The sequence below is a fragment of the Podarcis erhardii genome (assembly GCF_964252035.2).
Source record: "Podarcis erhardii genome assembly, chromosome: 12".
Classification (NCBI taxonomy): Eukaryota; Metazoa; Chordata; class Lepidosauria; order Squamata; family Lacertidae; genus Podarcis; species Podarcis erhardii.
The window spans coordinates 47,186,801-47,200,689 of record NC_138513.1 but is presented as its reverse complement, the minus strand read 5'-3'; the positions used below and the strand labels follow the sequence as shown (position 1 = coordinate 47,200,689).

Here is a 13,889-nt window from a genome sequence, read left to right as displayed (position 1 = left end):
CTGCTGTTCGAGAATATTGTTCCTTCCGCAGAAAAAGCCTTAAGTCATTCTCTTGCTGTAGTACCAAAGGGAAATTGGTTGCCGTGCATGATGGAGCCACTGGATTTCTGTAAGTGAGCATCTTTGAATTATTTAACCTGCTACTTCAGCTTCAGAAGCAGTGAGGATTAGTACCAGTAGCTGGCAACCGTTATTGAGGATTTTATTTTTAAATGGAACATGATTGCACTTTGTTTAATGGCTCCAAATATGCAAGAATACAATAAATGTAGCTGTTACCACTGCCTTGATTTGCCTTGTTGCTCATGATTAGTGATATGTATGGTTTACTTTTTAAAATTCCATCAGTTCCAAAGATTTTACAAATGTACACAAGTTAATATTTCGTTCCAAACTACATGAAATTAAGATGGGGGTAGGGAAGACGCTGCCACAGTGCGATTTCTAATGTTTGCATCATTAAGGCATGCAGGTTTTACTATGGCTGGTTTTTGGTTGCTTGCTTTTAAAGTTCATTCAGGTAACTATATTTGCTGATCTCTGTTCTCAGCACCATGATTCCATTCTCTTTTTAACTACTTTTTTAAAAATTGGAATACAGGATTAAAAATAGTTACAGATAGGTAGCCGTGTTGGTCTGCCATAGTCAAAACAAAACAAATTCCTTCCAGTAGCACCTTAAAGACCAACTAAGTCAGTTCTTGGTATGAGCTTTCGTGTGCATGCACACGAAGAATCTGAAGAAGTGTGCATGCACAGAAAGCTCATACCAAGAACTGACTTAGTTGGTCTTTAAGGTGCTACTGGAAGGATTAAAAATAGTAATTCTAGCCCTAATAGATATCTTACATGTTTCTACACTGGACAGGTCAGCACAGTGGAAATTCAGAGAATTTTTTGTTTTTGACTTCTTTGGGTTGAATACTGGATTATAACTCTCCTTGCCTTGTCAGTTTAGCCTCCTAAAGCAGATACTCTCAGAAGCCCCATATGACAAGTGTGTGTGTGTAAAAATCTGTTGAGTTCCACCCAGGAATGAATCTGTTTGCATTCAGCCAAAACAATGTTCTTGGTCTCTTTTTAACCTTTCAAACACCACAGAGTCAAGAAGAGCATGAAACTGAGAAATTGTATGAGTCAGGAAAAGTTTATGTTTCACTTTTCAGCCTCCATCAAGATAGAGACTTTGGGATCCTCAGTGAAGACATCAGATACAGAAATCTTCGTGAACCATGTAGTTTCTAGATATTGGATTCTTAGTGTTGTAATGTGTTGAGCTTTTGGCTCTAAAATTACGCATATATAAGTAATTTTATATATTAATATATAAGTTGCCATATTAATATATAAGTTGCCATACTCTGCATCTTTTAAGTCCTTCACTTGGGGTTGGTTTTCTCACCATTGTTCTTAATGCACTTTTGGACCTTATATTTTCCATGTAGATATATGAGCTGTTTGAATGGAATCTGATCACTGATGAGCTGTTGAATATTTACATGAAGTCTTTTATTCCACTGAGGTTCTCTGTATACGAAAGTGAAATAAGAGCTGTTAATAGAGATGGTGCACATTAACGTGTTCATGAATGTCCTCCAGTGAATTTTTATAAAGAGATTGGTAGTGTTTGTTATGCCGTTGACCAATATTTATTAAATTTGCTAGTAAATTCCAGGTGTTTTTCATTCAGGTTTTATCCAGCTGTTAGGCGATGCATTGTAATTTAATGGGACCAAGTCATTTTGTGGTTATTGGGAAAATCAAGATGATCCAACTCTGATGGAAATGATGGAAATTCTAGCCTTGAACTGAGATGTTGTTTGTTCAATACATTTATTTATCAGAACCCTTTCCACTGAATATTCTATTACAAAGAGTATTTTTGAGTAGAGTCACAACACAACTTCGGACTCCTAGTGGTGAGATGTATAAGGAAGCCTTTGAGTGGCATTTGTTACTGATACATTATGTTTGGGTAGTAGGGAACACTGCCTTCAGAACTGTAAAATAAAGCGCTGCTCTCAAACATTGACTTTCTACCTCTTGCCGTTCATCCTTGAAAGAAATCTATTTCATAGTGCAAAACATCCTTTCAATTCTTGCTAACATTTTGGGGATGTAATTCAAACAGAATATAAATCTGTCAGCTTCAATTACTATTGATGACTAAATACTGTTTGACTGCTAGAATCCGAGCATCTCACTTAACCTTGTTTGAAGGGATTTGTTTACTTCTCCCTCTCTCTGCATTAACAGCTGAACAGAAAAGAGATTGAGGGGGCAGGCTTTTAACTGCTAAGCTTTGGGTTGGGGATTCTATCTTGCTGGTTTTCAGCCATGGCAATGGCAGAGTTAGAAGAATCAGCACTGCAGTTTAAGCCACCTATAAATTACGGTTTGGGGCTGAATGCTTTATTTGCTGCCAGTACAGGATTGTTGTGTATTAGATTTCAGCTTCACCAACTACAAGCCTTTGAGCAAGCCGATCGACTCCTGCAACTGTGAAAGCTTGGGAAAAGCAATTGGGATACACTATAGTCCGTGTGTGTGTGTGTGTGCGCGCACGCGCAATTTCAAAGTGTCTTTCATTGGCCTGCATTGTTGTGGAAATCAATTTACTTGATGGACTAACCCCTTCAAAATTTAAGACCGGATACAAACAGAGATTCATATGGATTCTAGTTTTACTTCAGAAACCCCCATAGCAAGGAATGTTAGTTTTATCTTCCCTGAAGCAAAATCAGCATGGTCAGTAAAGGCACACACAGTACAGTGTGGAACATAGCATACAGTAGATGTCTTCCAACTGTTGTCGTGACTCAGCCGGCTGCAACCTCTGTACGTTTCTTTCCTTAAGCCGTTTATTTATCTCTTCTCTGTTTTGACTAGTTCTTATAAAGACTCATTTGCATACATAAAATTCTAAAACGCTCATTACCTTAGCAAGAAAGGCTTATAGGTGCGGGGCAATGCTCTGAATGTCATTCAGGCAATTTGTCTGCGACATGGATTTCTGTACCCCTGCTTTTAAAAGTGTGATTGCTGGTCAATGGCACAAAGTCTGTATGCCTGGTTAGTATCCTACACCTACACTCTTTGCATGCCATTGTTGTTCTCTTAGAGTTGTGTGGTAAGGTATCATTCTGAGAGTGCAGGTAGCTTCTATTCATGCATGATCTAAGTCTTCTTATATTTATTGTGTGTAAGCATCTCTTCCTGGCTCATGCTTTTGCCTTTCACCATACCAATTTCTGAGAGTCTTGCTGCTTCTTTAACTTTTAATATTTAGATAAACAGGAATGGGTTTTTCAATTGGGTTTACATACATGAGATTAGATGGATTTGGGGGAAGGACAAGATTAATTTTGTTGTGCCCAATTTTCTCCTAGGAATCCATCTTTTTCTACTACAGTGATAACATGATCTTATTCTCAGGACATTCCTTCATGTCAAAGAAATTCTTGATGTTATACTGTGAACCAAATGGTTGATGTACTACTGTGAAATAAGAAAATAGATAGATAGATAGATAGATAGATAGATAGATAGATAGATAGATAGATTCTTTATTGTCATTACACAAGTGCAACATTGCACAAGTGCAACGAAATTGGATGCCATCCCTTAAAAACAGCAAAAGCAAAACAACAACAACAACCAGACAAACCACATTCCAGCCACACCCACACCCACACCCATCAAACTCCCAGGTCACACTATCGAGTTACAGCATTTAAGAAGGCCACAGCTCTTGGGTAGAAACTATTTTTCAGTCTGTTTGTCCTTGACTTGATGTTTCTGTATCTCCTGCCAGAAGGCAGTAGTACAAACAGACTGTGTCCCGGGTGAGATACATCCTGCAGGATATTGTTTGCTTTCCTAAGACAACGGGAACCGTACAGTTCTTCCAAAGATGGGAGGGGATGACCAATAATCCTTTGGGCTGTGGTTATGACCTTCTGGAGCACCTTCCTCTTCCTAGCTGTACAACTGGAGAACCAGGCACAAATACAGTATGTAAGAACGCTCTCTATGAAACCTCGGTAGAAGGACACCAGCAGTCTCTCACTGACCTTGATAAATTCTGCCATATATATTCTCTGTGAGAAGCTGGGATATGTATTCAGCTGACAAACTGAGTAATATAATTGGCTGAAGGGTGTAAACCCCATGCACACATGATAATGTTCATTAATGAAAGATACTTAGCTGCCAGATTCATCACTGAAAGTTCACATTGACTGATAGGCTTTAGATTACTTATGATAGATTCACTCTTACATTTTGAGGAGGAAATAATTATATCATCTGCCACTCTAGACTTTTACATAACTACATAACTACATAACTACATGTTGCTAGTTGCTTTGTGTTCCCCCTTCCATTTTCTTACTCGGGTCTTAGATGGATGGGTCCCAAGATTATGCAATTCAAAGCTTATTTGCCCAGGGCAGTAATATCTGCAGTTAAGGCACATGCCCACCACAAAGGTCAACACAAGTGTTCTTGAGTTATAGAATGCCACAAGTATAGAGCATGACTGAAATAGTTGTCTTGCACTGTATAACTAGTTCCCTAAAGAAGTGAGAGAAGCTACTTGTCCCCAGAGATTGCTAGTGGTTTGACCAGCCCCAAACACAGCAAATCCTGGATTTTATTTATTGAATATGAAATGTGCCTCCAAAGGATCTCCAAAATTTCACCAGCTTCTGAACACCAAGGATCACCCAATATTTCATTCCATCTTGAAAATTTGTATGTTCATTCTCAAGAGTTATACCTTGTCTTTTAATCGAATGGTTTTCAAGGCGGCTAGCATCAGCTTGCAGTGGCACAGAACATGAATTCATAAAGTCCCCTGGCCAATGGATGGGGTTATAGTGGGAATCCCTTCAGTTCTGAAGTCCCAGGGCAAATGGCAGTTAGGGCAAAAATGATCTTTCTGGCAGCTGCTCCTGCTGTTGGTATCCGTCTATCTCTGGAGACAATGGAAGAGTTCACCTGCAGGAGTGAAGTCAAACCATTGGAAACTTACAGCGCCTGCTGTGGCTGTAGAGACTGATGTGGGAGAGACATGTTTTGTTCCAGGTGAGACAGATGAAGGCATCCATGTGTATTCCTTCTCTTTCCACTCCTCTGAGCAGTTCTTCCTCCTCTGGTCACTCCTGTGGATACATGACCTGTCTGTCTCCAGGCATTGCAATCCTTTGCTTGCTTTATGAAGCATGCACCTTCCGCTGAAAATAGCAGTCCCATGTTGCCTTCTCTGGATAACACCTAGTAAAGCACAATGCATGACATGGCATCATTATGTTCTGAGTTTTCATGCCCCCCAAGCAGCAGCCAATAAAGTTGAGTGATAGACTACAGTCCACAAAAGCTCTCTGCCATTTTAATTAGTCTTTAAGGTGCAATAATACTGATTTTTTTCCCCTGCAACTGACTGACATCACACAATGCTTTAGTTTTTTGTTTTTTTAAAAAAATAGTGTTACTGTACTGGGATCTTGATTTTAATTAGCAGTGATGTGTTTTTTATTTAAGTCTAGGTTCACCCTCATGTTTTAGAGGAAGGTAAATGGATGGGTCCCAGGGCATGAAGGCAATTGTTGCAGTAACTTTACTGGCATCAAGCAGGTCTCTGTCTGCTCAGTGCGTAGATGGGAGACCATGTGCGAATCCTGTGTTGCACTGACTTGAGCTACATGACAGAAGGATCTAAATGTAATAAATGCTTGCTTGGCATAAGGAAGAAATCTTTCAACCTGCTACTTCCACTTAGAAAAAAGGAAGAGAGTGTGTCTCTAAAGGAGTATGGCCCTTTCCGTGGCAGGAACATTCTTACGGTGGCATTTCCAGGTGTAGCCTCAAGGAATTCAGGTGTATTTTCAGATCACGCCTTAAGTCACCCAAGTGATAAATACAGCCTCATAAGCATTACTTCGTTTCCCAGGTTTACAAAACTTGGCATTCTGCTTACCTGTTAGTGTTGGGCGTTGAATGTGGATAACAAGAACCACTTTGCCGTGTTCTTTTTTATTAAGCCAAACATTAATTTACAGTTAGTGTTATGTAAGGTAGATTTTACTGGGAAATAGAAGATCCCTTTTATGTCCAGTGTTGTTGTTTTTTAAATTGAAATGTAGCCACAGACTCTTCTTCCCATCCATCTATTCTTTCCATTTCCTTCTGCAATACATGTGGGTAGAAACTGATAACACTAAATTAAGATGAAATAGGTGAGAGCAAGGTAGATGGGACCATGGAAGTACTCTGATTATGCCAGCGCTTACTTTTGTTCTGTGATTTCCCCCACCCCACCCCCAAGAGTGTTAATATGAAAACTTTCTACACTCCACTGAAGTTTCATGAACAATAAGAACTGTCAGCTGTGACAGTTTTCACAGCCCCACAATTGTTCCCGCATTGTCTTGGCATTCTATGTAGCATGCAAAGTAGAAATTTCTTTTGGCAGCTGCTCAGGAATAGTCTAGTCACATTACCTCTGTGCTGTTGTCACAGGTAGAATGCAGACTCCAGGAGCACATTGTAACTGTGACATTATCAGGATTTTTACCTTTAATGCTCTCGATTCTACCCATTTCTGGTGGCTGCATAACATAAAAGAGCATCAGCAGAAGATCACCACCTCTGAAGTGTGGCCATAATCCCAGATCCCACATGAGCAGAGTTAGATGCATTCAAAGTTTAGATGCATTTCCCAAGTTTACTGCAAGGGGGAAGAAATGAGAAAGAGAAGATGTTGGCACCCCTTTCATGACAACAGCTTGTGCGAGTGACTAAATTGCTTTTTAACACCTGCTTAATCTTTCTCAAGACAGGATTATCACTTGAGGGTTATTGAAAGTGATTTGCTGGGTTGTGAAAGCAAATCATGGTGGAAGGTGATTGCAAAACATTTCTGCCCTCCTTTTCCCCGAAGATGGGTCAAAACCCCAGTCTGCCTGCATAGATCTTGCATGCTGACTTCATGAGCACAGTATAGAAATATGCACAACTTAATCCCACTGCAGAGTTTGCAGTGTGGCCTTAATACGAATTCAGTAATTGTTTTACTGAAATAAACCCTACCGTGTAGGAAATACATGTAGGGCATTACAAGAGGAAACTTTGAGCTCGTGAATCTTTCCCCGCTCCATGTAGTGTAGAATCTATAATGTTGAACTTGTGTAAATGTTTGTGTAAATACCTTTGCAAATAGTCCTTGTTCGGCCACTCACGGTGTGTAGAGCCTGCTTAGGGAGTAGGTTCACATTACAGGTTCTACATGCAAAAATGTTTTCAAGGGCAGCCCCATGCAGAGCATATTGTAATGGTCTAATTTGGAGGTTAGCACTGCATGGAATAGAGTGGCCAAGTCATCTCTGCTCAAAAGCATCCATTGCCAGCTACATTTGGAAACAAGCACTCCTAGCTACTAAACTACCTGAGCTTCCAGTGAGGATCTTGGACCCAGGAATGGCCCAAGCTACATACTTGCTGTTTCCTGGCGAGATCACTTCCCTCTGGAGCAGACCCAAGAACTCAGAACATGCAACACCTTCATCTTGTCTAGATTCAGTTTGTTGTTTTTTTATCTGTACCCAGCCCACAATCACCTCCAGGTTCTAACATAGCACCTGATATAATTGTATACCGTATATAAAATGGCCCAATAATTTGTGACAATATATAGGTATTTGTTTCCTTTTTAAAGCCTATTTTTGTCTCAGACATTTGTGACTCAAAAGTGTGGGCAGTGTCTATTGCAGAAACAAGAGTAGTCCTAGATGGAACATTTCAAATATCTTGGTTTTATCTGTTCTCTTGAATATAGTCTAGTGCAAGCTGCATACGTTTTAACCACTCCTAAGTGTTTATTATGTATATTAATGCAAAATGTTCTATTTATATACAAGAGAGCTTAACCGACCTTCATGCAGCAAAAGGCAGCAGTGCCACTGAAGTTTGGGTATTAATTAAATTCTTTTGAGCTAATTTAATTTTACATTACAATAATAATAATAATTTTGAAACATTGCATGAAATAAATAGATAAAACAACATCCATTGAGCTGAAGAATTGGTAACTACTTCTCTATTGCTATAGGTACAGAATTATATATTCCCCCCCCAAAAAAAAATCCTTCATCAGTTTACGTGTCTGCATGGGTGCACCATCTCTTTATACCATGTATTATTATTTAGCAAAAGTTGCTTTGCAGGTTTCCATTTAGTCTCACATTCAGGGGCCCATTAGATGCTTCACAGAAGATTTCTTTAACAAGCTTTAAAATATTGGTAACCTCCCATCCTAGACTTTGAAACCCAATTTGGATCTACATTTCCAAGAAAATGCTGCTTGGATTTTCTCTTACTCAAGATAAAAGTAAAACAAAGCCTATGTTTTAGCATAAACTTATTCAGGCAGATTTATAAAAGAATGGGTGGTAAAAGCAAGTAAGATGGTGAGAAATTGGATCAGTTTTTCTATGGAGATGCACACACGGAGACTAAAAATAAATGGCGTTTGCTTCGGGCAGCAAGCCCTTATTGCTGCAAATCGGTTGGGTGGGTTTGAATTTTTGGATTTAATTTTCCACTAGTCTTACTAAAATAGTTGAACAGAACAGCACCCTTTTAAAACAATGTGTTCTTTTGAAAATCATTCATTAGCCAAGTACCCGCATAATGAATCAACGATTTTCATTGATTCCTCTGGGAAAATTTCAAATGCATTTCCCGACCCCCTAATTTTTGACTAATGTTGCGTCGGACTATTCAAAGTAATTCTCTCTGTAATCATAGAGTTGGGAGGTACCACCAAAGGTCATGTATTCCAACACCCCGTGATGCAGGAAAACAGATAAACTCCAGAAAGTAAGTTGTATTATTTTCCCCATACTGCATTGTGAATACAGAGGGGCAGGGGGAGGAGCATGGAGGGTGAAATAACAGTGGCCCGATGTGGTTGAACATGGGCTGGATCTAGACACATCAAAGAAGCGTTTCAGCTACACGCCTTGTAAACTTAAACAGAGAAATCCAGTAGGGAAACACGGGGCTCCACAGCACCATCTGGTGGCACAGTGTTATATCGCATATACAACACATATAAATCACTTTTTCTTTACCAATCTAGCTGAGTCTGTGGAAGAGCAAAAACAGTAAGATGGGCAGGTGCCTCTCTGTTTTCCACACCGAGATGCAAGTGTGGAAGCCATGGACACAAAACTGCCATCTCTCAACAATTGCCCTTCAGCAATGAAGCTTGCACAGGGACTGCAGTGCTTCTGTGATCCTTCTGCGAGTCACTTTTGGTTATGCTAATGGGTTGAGGGATGTTGCTTAGGCCTCTGGGCCTTGGGAGCTGGTGACAGGGGCCTTTGGGGAGCTGTTAGAAACGTGTCGCCTATAAAGGATGGAACCTTTGGCATGTGGGTGGCCGGGGCATTGGCCACTAGTCCTAATGCTTTTGGATGTCCCTAATAGCTCCTGCAACATGTTCCTGGGCCTTTGATTAGGCAGGCCACAGAACAGCAAACATTCAGCAGACAGAAGATTTCTGAGCCAAGAGCCTAGAGGACATCTATCAACATCTGTCTCCCTATCCTACTTGTGTATTTTTATTTTTTTTAAGGCTGCCTCCCCAAATGCACACGTTAGGTTTGCAGGACCCCATCTTTCTGCACACAAACACATATACACACATGCACAAATGATGAGATACGATTAGTTTCAAATCTGTAACAGAATTTTGCTGCTAATTAAATTGCCACTCCATTTCCATAAAATAATCTGGTTAAAGGCGAAGCCAAAGCAGCATCAGTTTCTGTGTTCGTCAAGGTTTCTGTACAGCCACGTGGGCTCTGTAGCTGCACAAAGCCTTATTCGGGAAACTTCTCAGGCTGGAATCATCCCTTTCTGCTCATTTCTCTTTTGACTGCCCCATTGGTAGGTTCCAGGCATCTTGTTTTGTAGTAAGTTCTTATTACAAACTACTTCTGTTCCTTGGTTTTAAATTTTCATTCTTCGTGGACCATCTTCATTTTCAGTGGTCACCCTCGACTGTGGTTTGAGCTATTGCAAGGATCTCTCTTGCAGCGATTGATTTCTCCCCATACGGATGGCTGTATTCTTTCCCATAGAGTGGACGTTTGTCAGTACTGCTAAGCCTCTACTGGGCAGGCATGTAAGAATCACGGTGGCAAGTGCTTCTTTAGGGGAAGAAGGTTCTTCCAGCTGCTGAGCAAGCCCATCCAAAGATACGAAAGTCTTTGACGATCTGTTAGCAGCGTGCTCCACCATCAGCTTTTCTGATGGACGATGCTCCATTCCAGATACCATCGTCAGGGAAAGACAGTTCCTCTTTGCAGGGCCTGCATTCCCTTGGCAGATCCCACTGTCCCGGGGCTCCCTTCTGTGTCACTAGTTGCTGGCTCCCTAGAGAATCCACTGCTCCTTTGGCCTTGAAACTGAAGGAGCAGAGTTGGGGCAAGACCCCCGACAAAATTCTAGCCTAGCATAGGAAGTTTTCCAAACCAGGCTTTACACTGGTGCAGAACCCCTGCCTTTGCTTTCTTTCATAATTATTAGGGAAAGAAATGTATATTACATAACAACTATTATCTGGGGTGGATTATACAATTTAGTGTAACAATAGATATTACTTCGACCTTTGTGTATAATAAACTGAACAAACCATTTTGGTCACTGCATATTAAACCACTTATTAATTTAATCTCTCACTTTTGTAAGTTGACCAAATTGCCTTTTCCTGAAACATTAAGGGAGATAACGAGAAGCAGCTCATAATAGATTCAAAGCCCCAAAGAGAGCACAGCATCAGTTTTAAATATAGCTTATTAAAACGAACTACATGTTTCATATGCTTGGTTGAGATATGATTTAAAAGATTCATTGAACCAAAACTCCCAGAGGTTTCTGCTACTGTTTGATACAGGCTGCGACTATCAAGAGATTATCACAGCACACAGTTCCTCTGATCATCAGGATTCATTCTTCTCTCCTTTTGGAGCCATTATTATTATTATTATTATTATTATTATTATTATTATTATTATTTTATTCCTGACACTCTGAATGCCTTTAAAGCCTGTGCTTTAAACTGCATATGCCAAATTATTATTGTGTGGACAAAAGCAAAAGCGTCTATCTTTCATGTATTTTTTAACAACATTAATCCCGCTCTCAGGCCATCTTCATATATTTGCTTCTCCCATGAACGTGCATTTCTACAGGTGCAGGAATCAGCTGCTTGGTTTGCAGACAGTTCTGCGACTATCCTTTCACAGTATGCTATTGGGGAGCATATGGAAATGACAGGAATTTACGGGTTTGCATATTTTGTGTGCATATTTCTGTGCTGGTGGGACACAGCACAATTACAATCTTTTGCATGGAGAGTGAATGTCAGAACTGGTTTCAAAACGACCTTGACAGATTAGAGAACTGGGCCAAAACAAACAAGATGAATTTTAACAGGGAGAAATGTAAAGTATTGCACTTGGGCAAAAAAATTGAGAGGCACAAATACAAGATGGGTGACACCTGGCTTGAGAGCAGTACATGTGAAAAGGATCTAGGAGTCTTGGTTGACCACAAACTTGACATGAGCCAACAGTGTGACGCAGCAGCTAAAAAAGCCAATGCAATTCTGGGCTGCATCAATAGGAGTATAGCATCTAGATCAAGGGAAGTAATAGTGCCACTGTATTCTGCTCTGGTCAGACCTCACCTGGAATACCGTGTCCAGTTCTGGGCACCACAGTTCAAGAAGGACACTGACAAACTGGAACGTGTCCAGAGGAGGGCAACCAAAATGGTCAAAGGCCTGGAAACGATGCCTTATGAGGAACGGCTAAGGGAGCTGGGCATGTTTAGCCTGGAGAAGAGGAGGTTAAGGGGTGATATGATAGCCATGTTCAAATATATAAAAGGATGTCACATAGAGTAGGGAGAAAGGTTGTTTTCTGCTGCTCCAGAGAAACGGACACGGAGCAATGGTTCCAAACTACAAGAAGATTCCACCTAAACATTAGGAAGAACTTCCTGACAGTAAGAGCTGTTCGACAGTGGAATTTGCTGCCAAGGAGTGTGGTGGAGTCTCCTTCTTTGGAGGTCTTTAAGCAGAGGCTTGACAACCATATGTCAGGAGTGCTCTGATGGTGTTTCCTGCTTGGCAGGGGGTTGGACTCAATGACCCTTGTGGTCTCTTCCAACTCTATGATTCTATGATTCAAAGGGATCTGTCCTCAACTAAAACCACACACAGGATAAAGCTCTCTCCAAACTTTGCCCTCATGAATACAAAGGGTATTCAAGGAGGAAGAGATCGCAATTGTGTATATTTTAATAGAGCTTCCGTTTCCGGTCCAGTGGAATAGAATTATTGATCTGTTGAGTTACAGCCATTGATCCTTAGAACCACACATGTGGTTCCATTGATCCAGAGGAGATTTGGGCTTGTGCTTCTCAGATGTCCCCACATAGCAAATGTCTTTTGACATGGAGGGGAGAAATATACCGGTATTTCATGAGCTTTGAGGAGAAACACATTTTGTATACTTGGTCCCCATTTCTTGTACATGTCACTCATCCAGCCAGTGGCTGCAGCCCTTTTGCAGAGATACATTTGGGTTAAGTGAACTCTTCCTTGGTTATAATGACTCTTATATCCTGCAATGCTTGTTTATACAGTTGATGTTGTGTTGAATTTCTTAATTATTTTTTTTTAAAAAGGGGAAGGAGGAAAGCTCTACTGAACATATTCAAGTCCTTTGTTGTGACAAAAATAGCTCATTGAATTTGGCCCATGGGGTGGAAGATTCCCCCCATCAAAAAAAAAGGGGGGGATCAGAATATTTGGCACGCAAATGTAGTTGAGAAGCAGAGGAGCTTTAATTAAAGGTAAAGTAAATGCTATTACTAATCCATTAACTCTGCAGATTTTTTATTATGTCCCGCAGCGCAGGAAACCTGTTTACTAATGTGAGCCATTTATCATGGGGAAAGTGCAAGACTTCTTTCAAAATGCACAGATCTAGATCTCACTTTTTCCTTCCAGCTCTCTTTGTACCCCAGTTAACAAGGATAATATTTCGTGGCTTTTTAAAAAGCTGTTTTTAAAATATCTGATTTGAAGGACTCAATACAGAATGCTGAAAGGCGCAGAGGAGTAGAACAGTTAGAAGCCACTCTGCTTTTGTTTCTGTTTTAAAAGTGCCATCAAGTCCTAGGGATTTTTATTTAAGCCAATGTGGCATTTAAAAAAGGAATGGGAAAGCGCTGTTGTTTGATGCATGAGACGGTGATTAAAGCATGTCTGATGACAGCACTCAAGTACTTGAGCGAAAGACTATCTAATCTGCTCTTACCCAATGACTTTGTACCAGAGACCTAGTCCAACACTAAACTACAACAGCTTCCCTTAGCTACTCACCTTAGAGCATGCCTGAAGACTGTTTTTGCCAGGTTTCTGAAGGCATTAACAGCACACTGCTTTAATTGTGCTGATTGAAGAGCTTTCAGGTTTGTTTTTTAAGAATTAAAGTGAAAACTAGGGCTGCAATCCATTTCCTCGCCACTGCCACCTTAGCCTCCTGCTTTTTGCAGTTCCCCCTTGAGCCATGCTTGCTTGCTTGCTCTCCCAGCCTTGCATTTACCTCACTGCATGATCTGGAAGAAAATGGTGCCAGCACTGTGTACAGTGGTACCTCTTGTTGCTAATGGGATCTGTTATACCCAGATGGGAGGGGTATAAATTATTATTATTATTATTATTATTATTATTATTATTATTATGTTCCGGAGGCCCGTTATCAACATGAATAGAACGCAACCCACAGCAGCGTGTCTGCGCACGTGCA

The 13,889-nt window shown here is 40.5% G+C and overlaps 1 protein-coding gene across 4 annotated transcripts in view; it reads left to right on the top strand.

The window, feature by feature from the left end:
• Window positions 1-13,889, top strand: part of ELMO1 (engulfment and cell motility 1) — a 101,974-nt gene that overhangs the window by 29,605 nt on the left and 58,480 nt on the right. The window contains exon 1 of one of the 4 annotated variants that reach the window (XM_081834861.1): window positions 1-109. This exon is cut by the window's left edge and continues 404 nt beyond it. The exons of the other annotated variants lie outside the window; for them this stretch is intronic. The gene's annotated coding sequence lies outside the window, so the exon portion shown is untranslated. The remainder of the gene's footprint in view (window positions 110-13,889) is intronic. 4 annotated transcript variants of the gene reach the window in all.